General features: G+C 29.8%; 1 long non-coding RNA gene across 1 annotated transcript in view; it reads right to left on the bottom strand.

The window, feature by feature from the left end:
• Positions 1–3,175, bottom strand: part of LOC142329065 (uncharacterized) — a 141,403-nt gene extending 138,228 nt beyond the window's left edge. Inside the window, exon 1 of the long non-coding RNA XR_012757420.1 lies at positions 3,145–3,175. This is a non-coding gene — a long non-coding RNA (uncharacterized LOC142329065). The remainder of the gene's footprint in view (positions 1–3,144) is intronic.
• Positions 3,176–27,464: the final 24,289 nt, after the last annotated feature.

Raw genomic sequence — 27,464 nt, 5'->3', positions numbered from 1 at the left:
GAGTAGACATCAATAGCGACCACAGTTTAGTGATAATGAAATGTAAATTGGGGTTTAAAAACCTGAAGAAAAGGTGTCAGATGAATCGATGGAATTTAGAGAAGCTTATGGCAAAGTCGATAAGTGGGTGGAATATATTGAAGAACTGTATGGAGGAAATGAATTAGAAAATGGTGTAATAGAGGAATAAGGGGTAGAAGTCAAAGAGGATGAAAGGGGAGAAACAATACTGTGATTTGAATAAGAGGGCATTAAAAAATTTGAATGGCGGAAAGGCTCCTGGAATAGATGGAATACCGGCAGAATTACTGTGCAGGTGCAGGTGAGGAAATGATAGATAGATTATAAAACTGGTATGTAATATTTACAAAAAAGGGGAAGTTCCATCAGACTTTAAATACAGTGTTATAGTCATGATAACAAAAAAAACACGAGAAAATAAATATGAATACAGAAAAATTAGCTTAACTACTCATACATCAAAAATCTTAACTAGAATTGTGTACAGAAGAATTGAGAGGGGAGTGGAAGTGTTGGGAGAAGACAAATTTGGTTTCAGGAAAAGTATAGGGACAAAGTGAACAATTTTAGCGCTCAGAATAATAGTAGAAGGAAGATTAAAGAAAACCAAACCAACATACTTGGCATTTATAGACTTAGAAAAGGCATTTGATAACATAGACTGGAATAAAATTTCAGCATTTTAAAAAAATTAGGGTTCAAGTATAGAAATAGAACAATTGTTAACATTTACAAGAACCAAATAGCAACAGTAATAATTGAACAACATAAGAAAGAAGAAGCCATAATAAAAAAGGGAGTCTGACAAGGATATTCCCTATCCCCATTACTTTTTAATCTTTACATAGAACTAGCAGTTAAAGATGTTAAAGAACAGTTTAGATCTGGAATAACAGTACAAGGTGAAAAGATAAAGATTCTACAATTTGTTGATGATATAGTACTTCTAGCTGAGAGTAAAAAAGATTTAGAAGAAACAATTAATGGCATGGATGAAGTTCTACGCAAGAACTACTGCATGAAAGTAAACAAGAACAAAATGAAAGTAATAAAATATAGTAGAAATAATGTAGATGGACCACTGAATATAAAAATAGGAAGAGAAAAGATTATGGAGGTAGAAGAATTTTGTTATTTGGGAAGTAGAATAACTAAAGATGGACGAAGTAGGAATTATATAAAATAGGGAATTTTTTTCAGCAGTTTTTTTATATTAATGAAAAGCATTACATATCTTAACACCCTGTTTCCTCAAATGATTAACTTAACAGCTTTTATAGTAGTAGTAACAAAATAATCATAACAGGTAAATGTAATGACTTTGTTATTTAGTTCCATGTGGTATTGTTTACTGTTACTTATACAAAAATGTAAACATCACAGATTGATCTAGTTATAATATTTTGCTTGTCTCTTCTTAAATAAATAAATCCATAAAATAATATTGTGTTGTGTGTGTAGAGATTTAAAAATTAAGACTAATATAATTTCAGCAGCATTATGACATTTTTAAATAAATCATTCGTGTTATAATGTGTTAATAAATGGAGCAGTGGCAGCTTGTAGCTAAAATTAGTGAGGGTGCTGCTCCAGAAAACTTTTTCTGGGCCGTTTCAAAGCCATGGTTAGTCTTTTGTAAAATAAATGAACTGAAAAAATGAATCAAATAGAATGGCTAGAAGCAGGATAATAATCTAATTCTGGACTTTATCACATTCAAGAATATGGCACATAGTTTTAAGCACAGTGTGCTTACAAACCGTTTTCGGTTTAATCAAATAATAATAATAAAATGTCAATGCAGATATTTTAGTATTATTGGATAAAAACTTAATAAAATTCCTGCTTAAAAACACTATAGTTCAATGGTGCTTAATTTAAATTTCTATGTACACAGAAACAAATACATAATTAGATACTAATTAGATTACTAATTAGATTAGTAATTAGATTACTAATTACCTTCTCTTTCACCCTTAAAGACCTTGCTTTCCGCCATCTTCTGATCACTATTGAAAAAACAACTAAACACTTTCATATTCCTTCCAGCAACTAAACTAGAAAAGGAAACAAACAAGGTACATCCCATACACATGAGCAGTAAAAAAAACTACCTTCCACCAACACGCCAGGGTTGGCACTGCGGGAGCGACAGTGTTTTTTCTCCCTCGCAGCCTCGCGTGCAGCTTCCTATGTGGGCATGCGCATAAGAACCAAACACTACGCTGCTGGAACTGTGAAGCGCAAGCGCACAGTTCCTATAAACTGGAGGATGGCTACTGACATTAAGCTTAAGTATTATATATTGCACAAGTATAAAGAAAAAAGGATTTATTATATTAAATGTTATCGATAACATCAATTGGCAATGGGGAAGCTGCAGTCCAGAGTGGCCATACACGAGCCGCCACTGAAATGGAGGCTATTACGTATGATAAAGAGCCGAAGTATACTTGCTAGGAAATGAATCTAAGACCCGATAATTTAAAAGTTTAAATACTGTAACATAATTTTATTATTGAGGTTATACAAGGCGTAGATCATGTACAATGACAAATCGTTACAAAATTATAATTTAATACATAAATACGTCAATACATGTAAGCATATTCTACTTATATAAGCACACGATTAATAACACAACACATATGTAGAGTTTTCTAAAAATGATCATTTACGCATGGGTTGGTGGGTTATGAAGAAAGAAGTTTGATAACACGTGCAAATGATTAGTCGGCTGTACGTATCAAGAGAATGATAGATGGTTTCATTTAACATCATAATGTACAACTGTTTGTACAGTTAATGAAAAAACCTTTACTCTAATTAAATTTTACGAAGTTGTTTTATTATAGTTACATAAAAAGATAGATCGATAAATCTGATTAAAATAGATCTATATCCGATACACCTTACAAACAATATGTACGTACCTTACATAAAAATCTAATTTTAAAGCTGTTTAATTAAATTTTTTAAGAATAACGGAAGAATTCAACCGTTGAATCACTCAACCGTTGCAGAACAAAATATACGTATTTCATACACAGCACATTGCAATTCAGAACATGACAAAACATACAAACATTCACAGTAACAAACACTGGAATCAACTGAGCTCACCTTAACTTCGTGCATTTCCGTAAGTTCGGTCATCTACACGCACGAGATTGACTGCTGCTGCGACAGCAGCAAGCGTACTATGGTTATACTAATAAATATTCTTACGTTCCCGACAGAATGTTATAATTTTATTTAGGACATTCGTCATTCCCTTTCTAGCCAGATTATAATAATAGCAATCTTAAATAGCCTCGTTTGAAATTTAATATCTTACTGCATATTAAAATAATAAATTAACAATTACAAAATTATTATTATATCTTTGATTATTAAATCGTAATTTAGAAATGACATCAAATTACCAAGCTATAAGAGCTAAAAAATGTATTGAGCATAACTATATACAAAAAAAAACTATGTTTATGGTTGAAAGGGCATATACATATATTTTAATATAAAGTCCAAAGTCTATTTGATTTGTTATTCGTCTGGGTAAATCTTAATACCTACTGACCGATAGAAAAAAAAAAACCTTCGCTATTTAAATGAAGTTTATTTCTACCCCAGTGAAAAGAGACTACAAAAATTTATGTAACCCCAGCTGTTCCTCAATTTAAGTATGATACCATGATTATTTATATTAATTAAATTCTGACAGTGAGAAAAGTGTTTATTATAGCTCCAAAATTTTAAAGATATCTTTTCAGAAGTGAATCATCACCATATTGGGTAGGGGGTTGAAATCTAATAATTTCACTCTTTAAATCATCCATACTCTTCCCAGATTAACATTTCATAAAATCAGCAAATTTTCCACAAAAAAAATGCTGAACAAATTATATGAAAGAATTACAATAAGCTTGAAGTAAAACTGTTTAGAATGCGGGTATATAAGTGGCCAATTAATTTTGAGAATACTATTCACTTAGGAGCCATTCAAAAAATAAAATTTAAAATAATCAATTTCCAACTGAGGCTCAGTTCTTCAAAATATTTGAAAAGATATTTTATCATGTAAACAGGTAACAGTTACTGACATTTATACAGACAATATTTATTGTAATTATGATACCTAAGACAACATAACTAGTTCTCAATTAATAAATATGAGTAATAATGTAAGGTACTTAATTGAACGACTGTAAAACAACCAAATTAGGTGCAAATAAAGCCTGTTAAACATAGTACCAGTGCCAAGAGAAATCTATATGCTAGTAACAGATATAATTGCATCTAAAGCTACATTAATAGTTATACACAAAGTAGCATACTTCCACAAAAAGTTGAACAGAGAATGGGGACAAATAGAGTTTCTTCATCCAATTACGAGTTAAATAAGTTGAGCACGAAAGGAATTTACAAAAGAGACCGAAGTTGAACAGACACTACAGAAAAGGGAGGGAGAGGAACTAAAGCTGAAAGGCTCACTACTCCTTTTTATTCGTCAACTTCTCTACCTCGCTCTATCACTGTTCATTCTCTTTCTTTTGTATGGTATTCTCCTTTTGCTTTGTCTAATTGTGTCACGTAGAAACACCCAGCGCCTGCCTTTTTCACTTGTCAACTACTCACACTTAGACAGCCCAGTTTATTAGGACTATACTGAATGTTCAAAGATAAATTTTTGTTACTAATTAAGTGTATTAAAAAAAAAAAAGCAAAATTGTCTTTACTGCCAAATAAAAGGCTTGACCAACTCACTACTACTATGTTTCCTTATTAGTCATTTTTTGTCCCCTAAATAACCCATTTGGTTAAAAAAATCTTTAAAAAACAGACTTATTTTTTTACAACTATGTCATCTAACAAAAAATGTGTCATGCATTTCATAAAGTATTGCATAATATTATATATTTAGTAATTCAGAACTACTTTAGGTTTGAATTTAAGCAATAACACCTCTAAACTGGGACAAGTTTTTTTACCGATCAGGAAATAAGGAAATTACAAAATGAAAGTTCACCCTGAAAATAATCAGGATGAAGTAACTGCAACAATTTTCTTTATCCTTAATACATTTCCACCAGGTGTTATCCAACACCCACAGCTTTCTTACGATATAACAATTCCTTTTTTCCAGATACTAAGGATTCATGAAGGTTAAAAGCTCATACTCCTATAATTGTGTTGAATGTAGAATCAACTCCACTATTAATGTTCAACCATATCCCCAATGGAGAAATAAAAGAATGAAAAAATCTTTAAATAGTTAAATATTAAAAAACTCAATTTAAAAAAAAAATATAACTTTTTTCTTTCAAAATTGGTTATCAGTTTCCTTCTGAGTGCAGTATTTACTAACACTTTTGTTAGCAGGTTGGCCTTCATGGCAGAATCTCAATCTTTCATCCAAAAATTTCTAGATGCGAATCCAAATCACACTTTGTATGTTTTATGTGCTAAAAAATTTATTACTTATCAAAAAAATGCCTTTTTGGCACGCTGGAAGGTGGAGGTAGATTTCACCACTGCTAAGTAGGGGATAAAAAGATTTCCACCTTAAAGTTAAGAAAAACTTCAAATTTTCTCAATACGACAATCACTGCATGTGAAAAAAGTTTTACAAGTTTAGCATACGACAAGCCTCATTTTACAATTCCAGTAATACTTTGGTCATCTCTTGCTGTAAGGGTTGGTCATATCAAAAGTTGTTTCAGACAAAAGTTTTAGGTAATGTTTAGTGGACTAACCAGTTTAAACCGATTTGTTACTCTGCCTATTAAGGGAGGTACATTTGATTTGGTTTGGGTTTGTCAATAGAATTGATGAGGAGCATCTCCCAAAGAAAGTTTGTAATGGATACCAACTGTAGAAGAAAAAAGGGACAGCCAACAGATATGAGGTTGAAGAGCATAAATAAGGAAATGGTAGTAGGAAGTTTAAACAAGAACTGCCAGGACAGATTTTGATGGAAGCTGGGAGCAGAGAGGCAGAAGCAGCCATAGTAATTAAGTGAAAAAAGAGTACGGCATTAACTAGGTGTAGACCTGCAATTTCTGGAGAAAGAATAAATAAATTAACCATACCACCTTCAGAAGCTTAGGAAACATATTAAAAGTATACAAACCAACAACAAATTTGATATATGTTGTGATCATTCAATATGTTGTTTATAAAATTTTGTGTGTAAATTTCATACTGTATTAAGGTAATGGTGTCTCTGACATATGGTTATAATCTGTTTATTGTAGTTAATCTGAACTGTTTGTATTAGGTGATTAGCAAAATTTGATTCTGTTTATTATGTGTTCCTTGTATCTGAGAGAGAATTTCTTCCCTGAATATGTAGGCAATTTTGTATCACTTCAATGCATATATAGCACTGATATGGATATTCAGTCATAACATATGGTTTAAATTTTGTTTTTTTGTACAGCATGTTGTCTAAAAATCTGAATAGTCATTAACCTGATTGAGGAATCTTACTGTACAGAATTTTTTATTGTAGTTGGTTGACAAAAGTGTGTGAATTTAATAATACAGCACGTATAAGAAATCTGCATATTGATGCTACATTAAGTAGTTAGATAATGTCATGGATGTCAGTTATAATAGATATTCTATTGATTTTGATTGCAAGTCTGTAACATTTTGGACATAGTGAGGTCAATTAGGGTATAATTTGATACAGGATTTTAGGAATGTGTGAAATGTCTAATATTCTCAGTTGATATTTTACTGTAGAAGGCATCAATATACAATAATCCTAAGGTAGATTCCTATCAAGTATTTGGCTGAAAATTTAATTTATACTACACATTTCTACAGTTGTCACATTTATAAGTCTACTTCTTACTTATTAAGCCTACTTATCACATGTTGAATGATGGGAAATTACATTAAGTTATTTTGTATCATTCAACATTACTCAATTTGTCAGCAAGTGCACAATGAATGTAGTAGGTAAAACATCTCAAATTATCAGAAATTCAATATTAACAAAAATCTAAATTACTTATGTTTTACGATAATGAATATCTAATAATTTTTCAAATACAAATTTAGTGTTTCAATACAAAATACAGTTTCATAACTATGTTATCATTGTACTCAAGTGTAATTTCCCGATCAGTTTCATAACTATGTTATCATTGTACAAATGTAATTTCACAAAGTCTCAATAAAAATTGATAGTTAGTGACTCTTCATAAATGGAGAATGTCATGGAAAGCTGATTCTTTGCATTTAACATACACTAAGAATTTTTTTCACAACTCTTATAGGAAGTCAATTTTACCATAGGCACAAAGGTATTAATACCAAATACCTCAAATGTGGTTGGATTTGAAATTGTTACAATCATTTTAAATAAACACTGTAAGTATACTACATCTGAGACCTGGTAAATTGTAACATTAAGTTGACCCTGTAAGTCAAAGAACTGCTGCCAACTGTAAAAAAATAATTTCCCTAACATTCTCAATTTCTAAATCTTTCTAAAGTAAGACAAAAATGGGTTCTGTATAAAATGACATACTGCATCCATTTCTTACAACCTGATTGTTCCAAACACACAAATGTCTCAGGATAAGTAAAACCTGGAATTAAAAGGAAGACATGCCAGTATCCATGTCTGAAAAACTGGTTCCTGCATATCAAACATAAATGATGTTGAATGCAGATCTCAGAATGCTGTTAATATTTATTACAAATATATCACAATAGCCACTTAAAATTGAAAAGTATGAAAAAAGCCAATATTATAAAACTGATATTCAAGTAGCTTTACATGCAAATAAATTAAGGCTTAAAAGAAATATACTAAATAAAATTCTGAGATTAAAGGACAAATAAAAAACTGTAACAAATATATAAATCAGACATATGGCTTTCATTAACAAAAAAAATGAACATAAAAAATTAGATAAAAATTAGCTGTTCAATAATATTAAATTTTCAACCTAGCTTATAAAATTAATTATTTATAACATTTTGCACAAATTCTAATTTTTATTTCATTTTGCTTTTGTTCAACTGAAAGCTCAAATACTGAAAATAAACCAAAATTACAGCAGGGTGAGTGTTTTACAGACCATTCTAGTAAATTTTCATTGGGACTTTTGAATAAGATTTTTACTATTGATAAGAAAAACAATGATTAAGTAGTTTAACTTATATTTACAAATCGATCATCTATTGGGTTTTCAGAGGACTTTCTCTTCATAACAGGGCAAATATCATACAGATCTCCCCAAGCCTACATCCTTGTCAAGGTAACACATACAACACTGGTAAGGTATGTATACAATTTCACCGACTTTCCTGCTCCTGTTGTCTCACTCATCACAAACATATTTCAAAAATAAAAACTGATAAATATAAAAAACAGATTAAAGAACAATCTATGTAAGAGAGGCAAAATGTTTTATGTATCCAGATAAAATCAGAAGAATTTATCTATTTTCTGGTGGTAGGGAGAAGCTCTTACTATATAGTTGATTCCTGGAAAATAGTCCCCCATGATATATTTTTCTTTACTGTTAAAGACACTGGTAGGTAGAAATATCCTTCGAAGTGCTCAATATATGGCATAATAATTTAATTAGGCCAATTCATAACAACACTTGCACTCTAACCTCAATAATAACCTGAAAAAAAGAGATATTCAAGTATTTAAGAGACAATAAAACCACTACTGATGATAGATTCACAATGAAGTTGGAGAATTCTTGGGTGGTTGAATCAACTAAAATAAGAGAGTAAGACAAAAAGTAAAAGGAAATTTTTATTTCCCTCCCAATCACATGCATGACAGCAATGATTGTTTTGCTGTAACTCATAACCTCTATCAGCTGTTCGTTGAAATTATTGTTTCATTGTTAGCTATTTGTGATTGTGTTTAAAAGTCTGTTTAAAATGAGTGCTCCTTTGTCTAATTACACCAAGGAAGAAACGTGAGCAGTGATACGTTTCCTCAGTTCAGAAGAGGTGAAACCAGCAGAGATTATTTGTCGAATATAGCAGCAATATGGAGAAAGTTGTTTGAATGAAAGCAAGATCTACGAATGGATTGATCGCTTTAAAAATGATAGGATTTCTCTCTGTGATAAACAGCAACAAGGTTAGCCTTCCACTTCAAAAACTAACGACAGTATTGAAGCAGATAAACACATGATTCTCGGTAATCGACAAATTACAGTTGATGAAATTGTAAGTGAGTTGAATATAAGCCTTGGCTCAGTATTTTCAATCATCCATGATTCTTTAAAGTTTCAAAAAGTCTGTGCTTGCTGGGTTCCACGTCACTTGACCAGCATTGGTCAAATTTTCAAACAAAATTGTTTGAAAATTTCCCAGAGCTTTTGAAACGTTACGAAGATGGAGACTCATTTCTTAAGAGAATAACCATTGATGAGATATGGGTCCATCACTCTGAACCTGAGAGTAAGTGACAAAGTTTAGTATGGAAACATCCTTATCTCCCATAGCAAAATAGTTCAAAACTCAGATGTCTGCAGGAAAGGTGATGATGATGATTTTCTAGGACATGGAAGGTTCCACATGGCCAAAATAACAGTCGTCCTTTGCTTTAAAGATCTTGGTTTTTAGCTGCTGGACCACCCTTCCTACAGTCCGAACCTGGCTCCAAGTGATTTTCATCTTTTTTGCCCATTAAAAGAAAAGATGCAAGGGAAGCATTATTGATCTGATGAAAAGGCCATTGAAGTGGTGAAAACTTTTCTGCACACCAGACCGAAAACTTCCTTTCAGGAAGGAATTCAAATGCTTGTTAAAAGATGGACTAAGTGCATAGAAATAGGAGGGGATTATGTTAAAAAATAATTCATGTATCATTTATGTAAGTACAAATAAATATATTGATTTTTCTTAATTTTACTTTACTTTTTGACTTGCTCTCACACAAATAACTCTACTGAATTAGGAGATATGTTGTGAGTAAATTGCTGTGTCAGAAATATAACTTTTTTGTTTTTTTATTTAAATAATAATTAACAGTTTCTAATGTAAATAAATATATTATACATATATTACAAATATATTACAATTTATTGAAATAATAAATCTAAATAGAATTTAAAAAAAAAAACAGTAATCGTAATGGTAACAATACATTAGTTCAATTATATAAAATTTATTAGTACAGATACAAAAACAATTATTTAACTTGAATAATAAAAATAGAATGCATAATAATAACCGAGAATTCAAACAACAAATAATAAAAAGTGTCTTTATATGATAGCAATATATATATAATTAAAATTACTATAAAAATGAAATATCCATAAACAATAATGGTAGTGATACAGAGTAATAATTGCACAAATTTACAAAAATACAATTAAATGAACATAAATTAACCAATAAATAAAATAACTTTTACCAATTCCATTTTTTATTTAATTATATTAATGTTATTCATAATCTTAAAACAACTTACTATGACAATTACAAAAATCTTCACTTTCATAAAATAATTCTGGATGACTCAGAAAATTGAGTTCCATACATAGTTACACTGGTAATAAGAATCACCATAGTATTATGCTCTATGTGTGTGTTAAATGAAAATAATGGTAAGGATCATTTACACTAAAATCTTATGACCAGTCCACAACAAATGAATAATCATGAATGTAAAATGAAGGAAGTCCTGAAACTATTCTACACAAACAAGTATTAATTTTTTGAATGTAGATCAACTTTTACACTTGAATATAAATCTAATTTTGAGCATATGCAATACTATTTTATTTTATCATTTTCAACCTTTATTTGATTTTTTAAAAAAAAGAATATACGAGAGATATCTCTAAATTAAAGACCGCCGAGAAATTTCTATCCTTAAGGTTGGCGAATCTGTGTCATTTGTGGCCACGCTAGTAATGTACATACTGCACTGTTGTATGAATTACACTGAATTATGTGCGAGTTATTACTTTATAAAATTAACAGGAAAATTGATGTTGCCGCCGACTGTGAAATACATGGAGTCATACGTTTTTTAAACCATCAACAAAATGTTAAGCCAACTGAAATTCATAGGCAGTTGGCTGCTGCGTATGGTGATAATGTAATGAATAAAAGAAATGTTCGAAAATGGTGTGAAAGGTTTAAAAATAACAGAATTAATGTGCATGATGAAGAATGTTCAGGAAGGCTGTCGATAATCACAAAGGACTTGCTGAAACGTGTCGATGATGAAATCAGAAAAGATCTGACTCAACTCTTTCCGACCTGGCCATTCTTTTTCCTGATGTTTCAAAAGCTATTATCAGTCACATTGTTGTTCATGACCATTTAGGCTTCGGAAAGGTTTGTACACGTTGGGTGCAGCACATCTTAATGGAACGTCACAAAAAAATCCGAATGGTATCTGCTTTGGAAAGTTTGATGCACTACACAGAAAAACGTGATGAGTTCCTTAATCAATTGTTATTGGCGATGAAACATGGATTTCATATTACACGCCAGAGAGAAAACGGCAGTCAAGTGAATGGCATCATCCTCAATCACAAGCCAGACCAACAAAGGTCAAGCCACAGCCATTTGGACGCAAACTGATGGCCACAGTCTTTTGGGATCGGTTTGGTATACTGCTGATTGATTTAATGCCACGTGGAATGATTATAAATGCAGAAGCCTACTGCAAAACTCTACCTAAATTACAGAATGCCATTCAAAATCGGTGGTGACCAAGGTGTTGTCCTGTTGCACGATCATGCACGTCCAGATGTTGCAGGTCGGACACATGATTTACTGAGAACATTTGGATGGGAAATTTACGATCAACCACCATATAGTCTGGACTTAGCTCCTTTTGATTACCATTTGTTTGGGAAATTAAAAAAAATTTTGTGTAGTAAGCAATTCGCGGGTGACAATGAACTTAAAAATGCTGTTAATCAGGGGCTAAATGGATTGGCGGCAGAAGAATATGACAAGGGTATATTGACGCTGGTGAATCGCTACGATAAATGTCTTATTTTATGTGGCGATTATATAGAGAAGACTACTTCTATGGTATATAGAAGTATGTAGTTATATATGGTATATAGTTTAAGAGAAATAAAAAATATTAATAAAGTTTTCCTCTTGTAAATACAAAAAAATACCATGAAGGGTATCTTTGTGGGCTCAGAAGTAACAAAATCATTCAACAAGCCCTAAGAAATATGTAAAAGAGAAATATAACATAAAAAACATATAAATTTAATTCAATTACAATTCGGTAATAAAAAAACAACTTAAATACAGCATAAAAATTTTAAAGTAATACTTTTTCAGTTCTTTTAAAATGTTTAATTTTAAGACGTCTCTTCTTTTTTCCTGTTTAGCTTCTGGTAATTACCGTTCAGATATTACTTGAGAGGATGATATGTATGAGTATAAATGAAGTGTAGTCTTGTCCAGTCTCCGTTTAACCATTCCCGAGATGTGTGGTTAATTGAAACCCAACCACCAAAGAACAACCGGTATCCACGATCTAATATTCAAATCCATATAAAAGTAACAGACTTTACTAGGACTTTAATACTGGAACTCTCGACTTTCAAATCAGCTGATTTGAGAAGATGCGTTCACCATTAGACCAACCTGGTGGGTTGATTTTAAGGCAACTGTGCCAAATTAAAATGGTGAATAATTTGTTATCACTTAATTTGATATGGGATTTCAAATATTGAAATTTAAAGAACTAAACAATTTTTAGTGAATTTTTACTATTGATTTTACTAATTTTTATTTTACTTTTGTTTTTTACTTTCATTTTTATTTAAAATAACAACAAGCTTACAAGATATACTGTTATATGTAAATTCAATTTGAAAGAAACACTATGATTTAAAATTATGTTTTTATAAAAACTAGAAAAGGAGATTTTTTCACAAAGAAAAAACTTGGAATGATTAGAGTCTGGCAAGATGTATTGTACTTTTCAGTATCATAATGATATTAGTTACACTATATAATACTAAATAATTATAGCGGCAAAAAAAAAAATCATTCTTTGTAGATAATAAAATCTTTCATAGAAAAAATTTTCCATTTAAGTGATGAGGAAGAAACTTGTAACAAGTTCATCAGTCATTTTTTTTTTACAATATAAAAAAATACCAAATGTATTGATTTGGTATTTGTTACTTTATGATTTTTATGTTTGACACATAGTAAAAAAAAAATGAACTGAGTACTTCCTCTTTTTTTGAAATTGGTTAAAAAAGGGATAAAAAAATTATTATCAATAAACTAATTAAATAAAAAACTAAATAATAGATTATGTACTAGATACTAGAGTTAACAAGAAGAGGTCTGTCTAATTTCACAAACACAAAACCCACTTTGAATTTTAAAAAAACCTACAAGGAAAATGTTAATAAATTGATTGTAAGAAATGTGAAATATTTATGATGCATGTATATTACGATGAATAAATCAGATTAAATTTAGTTTGAATTTTATCTTTTGACAATTCACTTCATTTTATTCAAATTATTAACTAATTAATCGTACAGAACTACAGTTGTGAATATGGAAGAGTGTAAATTAATGTTGTTAATAATTCTGATCATTTTTCCTGTGAGTTTTACTAAAGATAATTCCACATTTCCATGTAATTTACAACTGAGTGTTCCATTCAACCCTTTTAAAAAAATGGAAATTTTTAATAATGGGAGTGTGTTATCAGATAATATACTTTTTCCATCAGATAAGGTATTTGATTTTAATGGAAAAAAAAGAGGTTGTGTGTGTTCAATAAAAAATTGTTTAAGAAAGTGTTGTGAATCTAAGTTTGTATTTAATGCTGATGGTAATTGTGTTATTACTGCTGAAGAAGATTTTTTCCGTGATTTACAATATTTTGATTACAATCCATTAAATGAAGAATTAACACCACGTAAATTTGAAGATAATGCCGATAATATCAAAGTATTATTTGGTTTTGATTTTCAAATAGATTGCTTGTATGAGGTAAAAAGTGATAATTTCAATGTACTTTCTGATGGTAGAATTATAGTAAAAATAGATGATATAATTTATTTAATGAATGCAGAAAATTACTGTTTGGAGAGATATCATCACTCTAAAGATGTTGTAGCACTTTTATGTCTTTATACAAATCCAGATAAGTACTACTATAATACTTTGGATACAATGTATTCAGAAAGTGATTTAAATGAACCTGATATCTGTTAATAAATAAGTAACTTTAGTTATATTCAATTTAAAATACAATATCTGACCCCAAAAATGTATTAAAAATATATCATAACATCAAAAAAGTATATAGCTTAATAATTTCTCATGACATATTTTATTCAATAAATAAATACTATTCATTTTTTGAAGTTTATTTTCATTTAAATAAAATTATCAAAGTTAAATAAACAAAGATTATGCTCTCTTTTGCTCTCTCTCAATGGTGTTTAATAAAATTAAACAAATATTTAAGCCATATATTGAATCCTTAATGAAAAACATTACGTTTTATATTGAACTTAAATTTTTTAAAGAATTATGAAAAAATAAAAAAGCACAACACTTTTTTGTCAATTTTCTCAGTAGTACAATTTCAGTACCTCATAACTTCATTAATAAGCTGTATGAAAAATTATTATTTAAGTATATTTTAGAAAAATTTCAGTTGTCATTAAAGAATTTTTTTTTTAATTTCTGATTTCATTATGGCTGGTATTTCTGGTTTCAATATGGCAAAAATTTATTTTTCAACTACTGTTTTAGCTAGTTCATTTTATATTGAAACATGTGTTAAATATAAACAATTCATTGTAATATGTACCAAATTTTGATAAAAGAAGGGGTGGAAAAAGCATTCTGATGAAAAGAAAATTTCTGTTAAAGCTATTCAGAATCTCAGTTGAGAAGAAAAAATTACAATTATTAATACATAGCGGTAGACATTGAAACAGTTGTACAGAAATGATGAGGTCAGCATTTTATTTTGTATTTATATGAACAACTATGAAAAGACAATCTTTAAAAACACTCTTCTAACAGACAGCGAAGATTTTCAGCAATTTTAATAAAACTGATACTTTTTCTTTACAATCCTCTTTCATATATATATTGTTAATTAAAATTATATAAAACAATAATTTTTTTATTTAATCTATTAATATAATGTAATACTGAAATTGCACAACTGGGAAAAATCATAACACAGCAATTTTTATATGTATTTTTCACAATTCCTATGGGCTTTCTTCACACAAAAACGAACAGACTAAAAAAAAAAAAAATAATTAGCAATATTAAAGCAGTCACATTTAATAAAAATTAAAGGCTGAAGCTGTGTAAATGAAATATTTAATGGTAACTATTTACATTACTTCAACAGTAACAAGATATTGCACTTCAGTGGTATGAATAGAACAATTTAAATAAAAACTTATTAATTTCTTATATTTTAAATAAACGCAATTAAATTATTAACATTAATAAACACAAATTATTATTACTACACACAATTTCACTGATCTAAATGTTTTCGATTACTCGCACATTTTGAATAAAATATTCTTTAATATTGGAAAAATAAAACTGTATTCCTCACTTACAAGGAATTATCTTTAATCATACAATTAACACAGTTAATTCCCTAAACCTTTCAGCATCTACAATATAATTTGCAAGTAGACCGAAATATGTTCAAATATATTTTTTTCTAAAATAAAAACCTGTAACAAAAGATACTCAATCATTATTTTACTAAAGAATATTCTCTACAGTGGAGTGGTAAATCTTCATCCAGAAGGTTCTGAGTTTGAATCCCAATCAGGAATGGCATTTTTCATGTCAAAAATTCATTTAACATCAAGAAACTGTAATTGGGCTTCAGCCTGTTGTTTTTGGAAAAGTATCTGTAAAGTACTTTCAAAAATTAAAATAAATAAAAATTTTTTTCTAAATGCATTTTTTTCATATGTTTAATTTTCAACACTTGAATTTTAGTTTTAAATTTTATTTTAGTAATTCAATTTATATACAATAAAACTTGGCAATATCTGACAAAGCTTGGAACATCTGTCCATTACTTAGAGACATCTGCTACTCAGAAAAATGTATACAGTATTATGTTTTGTTACTGTACAGAAAAAAAATACTTTGTATAGAACAGTACTATGTATTTATTTCATGTAAATCAAAATTAAAAAAAAGAAAAATTAGTGGCTAATTTAAAACGAAAAATTTTGTAAAAATTCAATTTATTTTATCGGTTTTCTGAAAATAAAACACTGTTTTCTATGTTCATGTTTGAATAAAAATAATAATACGGTTCTTCTGTAATCAGCCCACAAAATAAGAGAATAAAATTACAGTACTGTACTAAAGTTAGATAAAACACAATTTAAGCTACAAAAATATTAATCAGAACACATAAAAAAAAAATATAAAAAGCAAAAACGGATACATAGAATTTATTTATATGTAGATGATTTATGAACATATATATATATATATATATATATATATATATATATATATTTCATATCTGTTAATAAATCTTATCAAGCTGTGTTTTTGTAATTGAAATTTCTTTTGAAACAAAAATGTAACATTATATGCATTTTGCACTCGTCTAAAATCTATTTCTTTTGGATTTTCTGCTGCAATTTGCTGTAGGTAGATCCATAATTAGATTTATATACAATATTTGTATATAAATAAACAGTAATCAACTAACATTTTTGGGTTCCAATTTCTGTGGTATTGTGTTTCCATTGTAAATATCTCCTGGTGAAAGCATTCTCCATGTTCATCACTGATAGCACTGAGATTGTTAGAGGAAAAAATCCAATGTAAGAAATGGATTTTGAGTGACATATTACACCCAAGTTCTTTGTAGTTTTGAACAAGTTTACTCACAAGTTCTCTGTACTTACTGGCCTTATGGTTTCCAAGGAAGTTCTTACTGCATTTTGAAATGATTTCCATGCAGCAACCCCCAAGTCATTCAAACATTATTCAAATGCTGGATCACTCATTAGTTTTGTTATTTGTGGTTCAACAAATACCTTCCTTAATTTTAGCATCGCTTATATTAGAGAATTTGTTTCTTAGAAACTGAAACCCTGCAGCATTATGATCCATTGTCTTAACAAAATTTTTGAATAAACCTAGCTTAATGTGTACAGGCAGAAAAAAATCTTTTTCTGGTTTTATTAATGTCTGAGTAACAACATTCTTCTCTCCTACAGTCCATACCTCTCTTTTTGGCCAGTGCTCTTTTATGTTATGGTTTTTCCTATCCCTGCTGTCCCACTCACACAAAAAGCAACAGAACTTAGTGTATCCAAGTTGCAGTCCAAGTAACAGCACTATTACTTTCAGATCTCCACAAATATTTCTTATACTGAATCCTCCTCAATACAAGTTTTATATTTTCACAAGACTCCTTCATGTGAATAGCATATGCTAATAGTATTAATGGGTATTTATTTCCAGTGTGAAGTAGAAGAGTTTTCAAACTAAGCTTTGATGAGTCAATAGAAAGTTGTCATTCGTCAGGATGGTGCATATGTCCCAAAGCTTGCAGTAACGAGTTCACATCATTACAGTATACTAAGTTTTCATACTGAGAGAAGAAATGTTCAAATTCTGACTGTATTATCGAAAGCACTTATTTTAGTGTTTGACTGTTAAAAGATACCAGTATTTCTGTTTCGCGCGCTAATTCTGATACATTTAGATCACAAACCAGATGATTTAATTCTGACTGATTAATTAAATGGGGTTCAGTATACCTATTTTCTAAAAAGTTTGGATCTCTTTCTTCATCACCTAAAAGTCAACACAAGATTTAACATTTCCATCTTCATCTAAATTTCAAGTTTCTAGTAGTACTGGAATTGGAAACTCTTGGCTATATGGCAATGGTGGCATGGCAAAGAGAATATCAGAGTATTTAACGGTACATCAAGTTTTAGCTGTTCTTCTTGTATAACATTGTTGACTGGTCGGCTAACTGGATCTTGTCACATGCCATTTGAATGCCAATGGTTTGAAGAGAACCGAAGGATCACACCACAGACTGTTATTTTTGTATAACAAAGATATCTGGGATAACAGCTATCCAGATATCTTAATTATGCAAAAATAACAGAGTCTGTGGTGTGATCCTTCGGTTCTCTCCAAACCATTGGCATTCAAATGGCATGTGACAAGATCCAGTTAGCCAACCAATCAACAATGTTATACAAGAAGCACAGCAAATACGAGGAGCCAAAGATTTGTTCTGATCACTTAATTTACATTCAAAATAAGTTCACACAACTTTTTTATCAGTGGATTTATATTTCTTTTCTGAGACTTCAACATTACTTCACCAAAGATGTAGAAGAAATTGTTTAGATGATTAATGCAACTGCGAGGCATTGTTAGTACATTACAACAACTTTACTGTTTAAAAATAAACACTATATAAACACACTAATTTAATAAACATACACTCACTTTACTGAACAACATAGTATATCTGCAAATATGCGAAAGCCAGCTACAAAACTGAATATTACACACACGAGAACTTGCAATTGAATGAAAATTAAAAATACTTTTCTAGTCTGCACTAGTAATGGGAAGAATCATGTAAGAGTCATTCCGTCAATTTGATTCCTTATACTGAACGAAACAGTCGAGAATCGGTTTGTGGGAGAAACCGATTCTGTTTACAATTTTCAACAATGAATTGGATGGATAGGTGATCGGAAACCAAATCTTTCTCAGTTACGATTCGATTCATGGCAGTCTTTATTAAGGAGTCGAATAAGAGTTGAAAGAGAAGAATCAAATATAGTTGAAGTGCGGAGAAAGGAAGTACGTGCACGTTAAGATTAACGATCGTAAAGACACATTTAGTAGGTATCCATCAGTTGAGTCGAACAGAGTGTGAAGAGAGATGAACTGTTAAACATGAGTGAAGAGCGCATGCGTATTAGAGTTTACAGTACTGGAGTGGGACAAGGAAAAGAAGTTTTGAATCAGACGAATGATTCTTTTTTACGAATCCTTTCTGAGAATCGAATTGAATAGAAAGAATTGATTCCTGAAAAAGAATTGTTTATCCCACCACTGGTCTGCATGACAATTTAATAAAGTAAATGTAATAACAACAGAAATAACTAATGAGTGGATATGTTTATAGCAAGATGAAAATAAGAATGAGTCACATTCTTGTTCATTTTAATTTGGGTAAATAATAATAATGTCTAACAAATCAATCTGACAACAATTAAGGGACTGTAATAAATAGACAAAAGCTATTTTAGCTGATAAATAATATAATAAAATACATTCGCAAAATGCTATGTTTGTAGAGTTCATGCATGATACTACCTGAATATAAGAATGGTAGTTACAAAAAAACTAAGCCTGATAGAAGAATTCCGATTTCATATTTGAAATCACCAAGAAAACTACTATAAGAATCAGTTATTCACTCACAAAATCATTGTTGATCAGTGTAATTAGCAAGATGCTAAACATTCTGTAATATATATATATATACATACAGTAAAACTACCCTTTACAAACTTATGAAATATATATATATATATATATATATAAAAAATTTTACTGAAATTAATATCTTTTTACGATTCTTATTATTCCTGTGACTGAGGATGTGGGATCACACGAAAGTAATTTCATGAAAAATTAAGATATGTCTTATATCAATATTCTATATATATTCACATACATACATTACGAAGTACAGTAGATGATGACAAAAATATACAAGTTTTAGTTATTTAATTATGATAGCAAGATAATTAAAACTGAATAATTCAAGTTTGGTACACCAAATTGCTTTTTAACCTGGACATAAATAGTATAGCAAATTCATCTTAATATAAAAGTAACAAATTGTTGATAGAATTCTGTATCTTACTATGGATTACTAAAACATGGTTAAATGATTTATGTATAATCAACAAAATGTACTACACATCCAGATAAAAAGCATCAACACTGATAAAAAGCTAACACTTTATCTTCAGACAGACTTTTTAATGAATACTTCACTTTTAACTTGCCTAAATCACTTTGAATTCTTTGTATGTATTTTCTAAACTCATATTTTGTCTATAATGTGAAAGAATAAATATACAAACATGGGTAAATAAATGAGTATTTACTTTGCACTGGGTAGGACATTGTTGGGAGATTTTATAATAACAAGAATAATGAATGAGATTGTTCAATGTTACTTTTTTCATCTATTTTTATAAAATGCATTCATATCCAATTAGATAAGGTGAAAAATATTAACTTTGCTTAACTGACCTTGCTGTGGTTGGATTACACTATTAGGAATGTTTATTGGTGAGTATTATATAGTATCAGTTAAAAGATTTATATTTTTTTCATTTGTCTCTTCAAACACATAATCATGCAGTTAGAAAAATCTATAAAAACATATTTATTGTTAAAAACATCTCGGCTACATTAGATTTAACTATATTATGCAAGACAGTAAAATTGCAACCCTTACAATCTAATCGCTGTGTAAAATTTTCTAACATCTAAGAGAGCAACAACCTTGAAAATGAAGGGATTTGAGGATGAAATATCAAACAGAATAGTATTTTTAATAAACTGGTTCCAGAGTCATCTAAATTAGAAAGTAATATAGAAAAAGAGAAGTAACATACAATACTTATGAATTATAAAATAACAAATAAATTTTATGGTTAACAACATAAATACTGAAATTGTACTAGATACAATATTTATTATTAATGCATATCATGTTCTGGCAGGATTAAGCTTTAATAAGAATTAAGAAATGCTGTTACAGTATTTATTTACAATGTACTCTCTATAAACAATTGGAAGAAGTGCAATCTTTATTTATAGTAAAAAATTACTGAACCAAACTGGTAATCAAAACTTTGTATAAAATGATGAATCTAAGTAAAATTTATTAAATAATAGACTAAAATTAATTAGATTATTATTTAAATAGATTCTTTACCATTTAAATAAAACAATGACTTAACTAAAAATAATAGAGTACTACTTTTTATATGAAAGAATTCATTATAATAATAAAATCTTTAGAAACATAATTTTGTAAGGAAACATTTAGCACCATAATAAATTTGCCATTTTTTTATGGCAAAAAATATCAGAATAAGTAAATGCAACTTCTAAAAACTAGTGGAAAAGAATAAAAACCACATATAATTAATTTTATTAAAAATTAAGTGGCCTCATAATAAGTAAATAATGAGATTGATGACAAAAAATTCTTAAAAAATTAAATCTTTTAATATAAAAATAAAAATGTTTGTATTAGCTACAATATACCAAATATTATGATGAACTCTTCCTACATAATCACTCTGCTTGTAAATGAAAGAATGTATATAAATGCAAGAATTTACAGATAAATATTGGAGAGCATATTTTGTATCAGGGTGCAACTCATGTGGATATAAAAAAATGAATATTTAAAGAATTTATTTTATTTCCATTAAATTATAACCTCTTGAGACCTATAGTACAATATACTATCCAAAAATTTCAAATGGTTGAATCCCAGCTTTTAATTGCTAGATGTTTTATTCAAGTCCCAAAGTAAAGAATGCGATATCTACATTTCTGTAGGCCTTGAGTCCTGACTATTTATAATGCTCAGTACTGTTTGTGACCTTGGGTATAGTATACTATACTTACTTTTTACAAGTCTCGTGTTTTGTTGTAATATGTTTCATCATATTTTCAAACATCTTACTCTATTGAATGTTTATTTATATTATTATCACCTTTTGTACATTTTTATCATCTATTATATATTATTTAGTATCTACTAAACATTTCAAACATTAATTGAATGCCTGCCTAACTACTATTACCAAAGACTGTAAGTTGATTTTTTTTTTATGCAAGATGGAGAACTGCTGAGAGCTCCAAAACTGGCGACCATTTAATATTCAATAAGCATACTTTTTTTAATTATTTTGAACCCAGAAAATTAGTAATTGTAGTAAATATGGCCTGAAAACTAGTACTTGAACTATTGCTGGAATTGTACTCTTAGATTTATATTTAATATTAAAATAAATAGATTATATATTATGTCACAATCTATTTTTCAAAGATAGCCATGTAATTAAAAAAAAAAATAAACCATTATACAATATTCAATCATCAAATGATCAAAGCTAACTCAAAAACAGCTCTTTATAAACCACAGAATCAGACTTTATTTCATTTACACAATAGAAATGATGTTTACTTTTCCTTCTTGCAGGAAGTTCATCCTTTCTGGAAAAGAACAAAGTTTATTAGATCACATGTAGAGTGAATGTGCACAGCTGTTCTCAACTGGAACAATAAATAATTTTTTCCATACTATAAAACTTCAACTGAATCTGTCAAGTATAATGTGGTACAAATCTCAATCAACTTCAATTTGATAAATCAGACCTCTCAATGAGCTGAAGGTACAGTCACTGATGAGATTCACATACACAAAACTACATATCCACTTATTATCACATATAATTACACTCACATGCACCAAGTTATAATATACTAATTTGAGTGTGCAGCTGTGAGATATGATAGGAAGGCTTATCATTCTTTCCTACATAACTAAACTATATATTCATGTAATCATTCTTTCTTTACCTTGGCTTTTGTAATACCCAATTTAATATCACATTACATTTTCCTTTGCAATGGTAGTGTTATGTGATATTTTTAATTATTATTATTTTTACACTTTAATAACAGTGCTTGGTTGTAGAATGAAAATTACATTAATGACTGAATGCTTAATTTTTACAAATATTAATTATCTATTACTGCTGAAGTCATTATTCAGCAGTTACAGATGCACAATTACTATATCTCTTCAAAAAGACTCGTAAAATCTAAAAAAATGTTTTCCTTCTAATTTTAAAATAAAAGACAATATACTTAAGTAAACACTTATTTTAACAAACTTCTTATAAATTGCTATATCGTACTTTACATCTAAAATAACAGTGCAATTATAAAAAAGTTACATATAACACCTAGTAACAATAATAATCTATATCACAGTTAAAACCATTATATTGACAAAAAATCTACATAAACCAACATTATAATTGATTTAATACACATAGCATAAAATTACTGATAATGTTAAGAAACAGATACATCACATAATTATTAATCAACTGACTTAAATCTCAAAAATGATCAAACAGCTAGCACTGAAATTATTACAGCTACCTTGAAATTATTTATAAACATACCTGATGATCCAGGCTTTAACAGACCAGAATTTTGGTTAATCCAGACCAGTTTAATTTTCTAATAGACTTTTGTCCAAAAATCTATGTAATAAATAATAATGTTCATGTGATTCTATACAAGCAAATCAAACAAAAAGCTAAAAAACCACCTATAAATTAAATAAGCAAAAAAACTACTGTGCTGACAGTATATCTAAATTTTACAGAACATGAATCATACAAATATGACTGCCCTACTCAACATAATAATATATGTAATATAATATACCAATCAATGAAAATGTTTAATAAAATCAATAATTACATAAAAAAAGTACAGAAATTTCTGTACATTAGATATTTTAACATTTGACAATTCTTTTCTTTTATGAAAGATGGCCGTTCCTCAACTATACGTTTCCAGTAGATTTGAATAATACTCTTCTTACAACTTGGGTACCAGATTGATCCTTTGAAAGATAATTTTTTCATCCAGTACTTTTACTGAACATTGAAATAGGATGAATTTGTTGAAGTATAAAATAAAAGATGTGAAGGATACATGTTAATGATGAACAAAACAAAATATACACACACAAAAAAAAATACATTGTATACCTGAAAAGAGGCCTTTTTATACCCAACGAATTTTAATATTCTTCTCATTCATTTAAAAATAATTACCCGAGTTATATTTATTAAATATATACCATTTTGTTTTTTGAATTATACTAACGAATACTAGTAATTTATCTTATTAAAATTACAATAGATATGTTGTCAAAGCAAACTTCTATGTTTTTTCGATTCTTCTGTAATTTTTTATTGAAATATGCATAATCTATAGAACAGTTGATAATACAGTTGGCTAATCACTTATTAACACTTTGAAGATTGACCCCAATCATCACTTCTGTTATATATTTTACTTAAAATAAAACCCAGGGAGAACTTGAACTGAAGGTTTTATAATAAAAATTGTTTGTTATTTGTTTATTTATCATTAGGTTACCTACCACCTATTTTTCTGATGTAAAATATAAAATCGTTCTAGTGCTTTGTATATTGTTGCACATCAATATAGATTTGTTACACAACACAGTGCTTGTCACAACTTTTGTATTGCAGCTATTATTTTATTTTCAGTGATGGCTTCATGTTCTAATTACAAATAAGATTTTTTTGCTTGTCACAAGTGCAAACAAACATATTTAACTAATTTTTTTCTCATTATGCTAGATAAAAAGAAATTGCAAAAAAATTAGAACAATTGTTAAAAGAACACACAATAATACCAACACATGTAAATATCTAGTGTGACAGTATTATGGCCCTAAATAACAGGGACATTGTATTAATTGTATAACAAGTAATATGAATAAGTGGAAGAAAGTATCAGAACACTGAAGTATTAAAGTTTTACAATTAGGATATGTGGTTGAGAAATCACAAGCTCATGAAAAAGGATCATACTTTATGGCAGTTTGAGTGCTTTATGTCTGCCAAGGCAATATTTCATTTGTAGCAGGCAAAAATATCTAGCAAAATCTGCATTGCCTGGTCTTGTTACCTCCAAGATGTATGTGTTTTTGTCATTCAGCAGAACATTTTGAAGCTACAAGGAGGGCCAGAAAGATAGTTGAAAATACAATATAAAATCTGAATGGCAAAAATATGAATGCACAAACATTTAATTGAAAATTAGCGGGTATTTGATGGAATAGAACAAGTAAATAGAAAATAAAGCTGATATGTTGCTTTTGTAATGAAACACTAAATCCAAGCACAACAATAATCAGTGACGACAGGCAGTTGTATAACTGCCTTAAGATTGATTGGTTTGCTCATCTAAATGATTGTGGTACACTCAAATACATCCAGTTTGGAAATCATAAACACCACTTTAAACAGCATTAAGTGAATCTATGTTTAAAATTACATAAAAACACAAAATGCAAATAGAAAACATTTGTACAACAATATCAGAGCCGTGAAATTTACAATCCAGCACCGCAGAAACTACACACATAACCAATATCAAAGACTGATGAATAATAGGATAAGTTCAAAATAAAGATTTTCCAAGTTTGAAAAGAATTAAAATTATAGTATACTAATCAATAGTAAGTAATATGAACATTAATAAAATTAGATGTGGGCCCTAATAGTAAATGATAACAAATTGCTCTGACTACAGACCCTGTTTTTTTCTGTAAAATGGATAGTTCAAAACGACTTGTAATTAAAATGTAATGAATATCCAACAAATAAATGTTAGGATTTTAAATAATTTCTTCTTATGTTTGTTTTTTGTGAAATTATAATTATTAATTTATTTTTCAGTAAGCAACTGTGAATTATAATGATGCATCACTTCATCAGTTTATTGACAATTCTGGTTTGGAAGAAGAAATAAACATCAAAGTGATTCAGATTATGTTCTGATAGACAGGGTTGGCAAACCTGCAAACATATAACCTATAAATTTTTCAACAGTACTTCTCAACACTATTTTTAATACATTTCCATTTTCTAAACAGTTTAACAACTTCCAGTAATATTATTTGTTCTTATTTTATCCAAAGCAAAAAATAAAAAAATGGCAAATTATTTAAAATAGAGTTTAGAAGAAGTGGTAATTTCACCTTTTCTACATTTACTTGATATAATTATCTGTTAATTCATGGTTCAGAAGATCAAGAACTGGACTGGAAAAACATACATTGGCTGAGTTTTGAATCCATTGAAAGTCATTATGAAAAATATCAATTACTAGAAGGCCAAAAAATGATAATCGGATGCAACTGAGACAAAGAAAAAATTTAAAAAACCAATTGCACCAGATTTCAACACAGGATGTTTAAGCATGTCCAGACTGCATGTTGGCCAGAATTTATAAAAAAAATCTTCATTTCTGTCAAGAGATACAGTTTTTTTGAGATTTACCAAAAAAATTATTAATTAACGTTGTTACCTTTGAAATGACAACCTTTACATATAATACACTATTTTACAAAGCTATTATTAACTTATTTTATATGTATGTATATATACCTGGTTACATAGTAACAGCAGAGTGACATGATGTCAACAGTACTCTGCAGAGATGCCAAGGCATCTGTGTGCAGTCTGGCATGTGATTGTAAATGTACTGGTAAATATGTAGTCTCAGGCCGACCACTCCTGAGATGTATGGTTAATTGAAACCCAATCTACGCTTCCAGGCGCTGAGGGGGTTGGGTGTTGGTGGCTACCTGAGGAGGATAGTACAGGATTACCTTGATGATTGGTAATGATGATATAGGTTGGGGGATAATGAGCTGTGGTTTCGCTCTACGTGTGGGTGCCCCAGGGCTCTGTTTTGGGACCTCTCCTGTGGAATGTGGTTTATGACGAGGTACTTCAGCTGCGTTAACCGGGAGGAGTGATTCTCTTTGTCTACGCTGATGATTTGGTCCTTGTGGTGGTGGGGAACACTGAGGGGGTGGCTAATGCTGCTGTAGCTAAAAATGGAAGATGGATGAAAAAAAGAGGTTGCAACTGTCCCGAGAAAAATCTGTTTGTCCCGCTGGCAGGGAGACGGGTGCTGGGGTTCATCGCGATCAACATCAAGGGAGCGGTGGTCTAGTCGTGGGAAACCACCAAGTACCTGGGAATGTGGCTGGACGACCACAAGCGATTGTTCACCCATCATGTGAAAGAGGTTAGAGAGAAGGCAAGATGCATGGTGCAGCGTCTGGCTAGGTTGCTCTCAAACATTGGTGGACAATGAGCATCGAAAAGAAGGCTGTATGCACACATGGGATCAATGCAACACTTCTCTATGGCGTTCTGACATGGAAGAGGGCTATGGCCATGGGGCGCAACAGGAGGATACTAGAGGGGGTACACTGTCGCATGGTCCTCAAGATGGCATCAGCATATGCCTTGGTGTCAACAAAGGCAGTGCTGGTGATCACAGGGCAGCCACCTCTTCAGCAGCTGACAGAGGCTTGAGTTGGGCCACCAGGGGGTGTCCAAGGGGGACATACATGCGGCCCTGTTTCAAGATTGGCAAGCTAGGTGGTAGACGCACCGCCTTATCACAGATATAAAGCTGTGGACTGGTCGGAGGTTTGATGAGCTGAACTACTAGTTCACACATTCCTGACTGACCATGAGGTCTTC

This window comes from Lycorma delicatula, chromosome 8 (assembly GCF_047948215.1).
Source record: "Lycorma delicatula isolate Av1 chromosome 8, ASM4794821v1, whole genome shotgun sequence".
Lineage (NCBI taxonomy): Eukaryota > Metazoa > Arthropoda > Insecta > Hemiptera > Fulgoridae > Lycorma > Lycorma delicatula.
This window is presented reverse-complemented; position numbering and strand designations above follow the sequence as displayed.